Raw genomic sequence first — 2455 nt, 5'->3', positions numbered from 1 at the left:
TGGAGAGATGGCTCAGTGGTTAAGAGCACTGACTGTTCTTCCCGAGGTCCTGAGTTCAATTCCCAGCAACCACATGGTGGCTCACAACCACCTGTAATGGATCTGATGCCCTCTGCCCTCTTCTGGTGTGTCTGAAGACAGCACTTACATAAAAATAAGTAAATTTTTTTAATGGTAAAAGAAACTTGTGTTTAAAACTCAACTCTGCCAGGTGTGGTGTGTACACCCTTAACACCAGCCCTGGTGAGACAGAGGCAGGTGGATCTCAATGGTTTCAAGGTTAACTTGATCTACACAGTGAATTCTAGACCAGCCAGGGCTAAGTAGTGAAACACTGAATAAGGAGGGGAAAAAACTAGCTCCGCCCCTTACTTTTTACATTACTTAGTTCATTCATTCATTCATTCATTCATTTTAAATCCCCTACTTTTTTAACCTCACTCTTCGGATCTCCCTGTGACATGGATGTAAAAACAGCCCCACCTAAAAGGCGACAGGGGACTGTTTTAGGGTTTACATTGCTAGGAAAAGACACCATGACTAAGGCAACTCTATGGTTTGGGGGTTTTGGTTTTTGTTTTTTAATTTATTTGTTTTATTTATATGAGTACACCATAGCTGTCTTCAGACACACCAGAAGAAGGCATCAGATCCCATTACAGATGGTTGTGAGCCATCAAGTGGTTGCTGGGAATTGAACTCAGAACCTCTGGAATAGCAGTCAGTGCTCTTAACCACTGAGCCATCTCTCTAGCCCAAAAGTTTGTTGCTTTTTTTTTTTGTTTGTGTTTTTTGTTTTTGTGGGTGTAGCAGAACTTTATTGATGGTACTCAAGAGAGTAGGGAGGGATTCCTAGGCCTCTCCTGTTGTTATGGGGGTCTGGGATGGAAATTGTGTAGGAGATGCTCAGTGCTGGGGGCTAAGTTGGGATGGGACTTCTCAGCAACTGAGGTTCTCTCTCTTGTTCTCAGTGTCCTTGCTGTGGGGTGAGTTGTCCAGGGTTTCTTACTCCTTAGAGGCCATGTAGGCCATGAGGCCCACCACCCTGTTGCTGTAGCCGTATTCATTATCATACCAGGAAATGAGCTTCACAAAGTTGTCACTGAGAGCAAGGCCAGCTTCAGTGTCAAAGGTGGAGAGTGGGAGTTGTTGTTAAAGTCATAGGAGACAACCTGGTCCTCAGTGTACCCCAGAATGCCCTTTAGTGGGCCCTCAGTTGCCTGCTTTACTACCTTCTTGATGTCATCATACTTGGCAGTTTTCCCAGGTGGCATGTCAGATCCATAACAGATACACTGGGGGTAGGAACACAAAAGGCCATGCTAGTGAGCTTCCCATTCAGCTCTGGGATGACCTTTCCCACAGTCTTGGCAGCACCAGTGAATGCAGGGATGATGTTCTGGGTTGCCCCACAGTCATCACACCACAGCTTCCCAGAGGGACCATCCACAGTCTTATGAGTGACAGTGATGCCATGGACTGTGGTCATGAGCCCTTCCATGATGCCAAAGTTGTCATGGATGACCTTATCCAGGGGGCTAAGCAGTTGGTGGTACAGGACGCATTGCTGACAATCTTGAGTGTGTTGTCATATTTCTCATGGTTCACACCCATCACAAACATGAGGGTATCAGCCAAAGGGGCAAAAATGGTGACCCTTTTGGCCCCACCCTTCAAGTGTGCCCCAACCTTCTCCATGGTGGTGAAGACTCCAGTAGACTCCATGACATACTCAGCACCAGCATCAGCCCATTTGATGTTAGTGGGATCTCGCTCTTGGAAGATGGTGATGGGCTTCCCATTGATGACAAGCTTCCCATACTCAGCATTGACTGTGCCATTGAATTTGCCATGGGTAGAGTCATACTGGAACATGTAGACCATGTAGTTGAGGTCAATGAAGGTGTCATTGATGGGAAGAATATCTGCTCTTCTAGATCCAGAGCAGAAGGCAGCCCTGGTAACCAGGTACCCAATACGGTCAAATTTGTTCACACCAACCTTCACCATTGTGTCTATGGGACAAGGAAGGCACTGTACAAGAAGATGCCACTGTCTCTTGAACAGGGAGGAGCAGAGAGCCCAAAAAGTTTTAAATACTCTTAATTTATTTATCTAAGATTTTTAAGATTTATCTATTTTATGCATGTTGGGTATACTGTTCCTGTCTTCTAGACACTAGAAGAGGGCATTGGATGCCCATTACAGATGGTTGTGAGCCACCATGTGGTTGCTGGGATTTGAATTCAGGACCTCTGAAAGAGCAGTCAGTGCTCTTAACCACTGAACCGTGTCTCCAGCCCCTGACTAAGGCAAATCGTATAAAGGCAAACATTTCTTTGGGGCTGACTTACACTTTCAGAGGTTTAGTGCATTATCATCATAGCAAAAAACATGGCAGCATGCAGGCAGACTTAGTGCTGGAGAAGGAGCTTAGAGTGATGGGACTACATCC

Source organism: Micromys minutus, assembly GCF_963924665.1.
Source record: "Micromys minutus genome assembly, chromosome: 3".
NCBI classification, from domain to species: domain Eukaryota; kingdom Metazoa; phylum Chordata; class Mammalia; order Rodentia; family Muridae; genus Micromys; species Micromys minutus.
Note: the sequence above shows the minus strand (reverse complement) of the source record.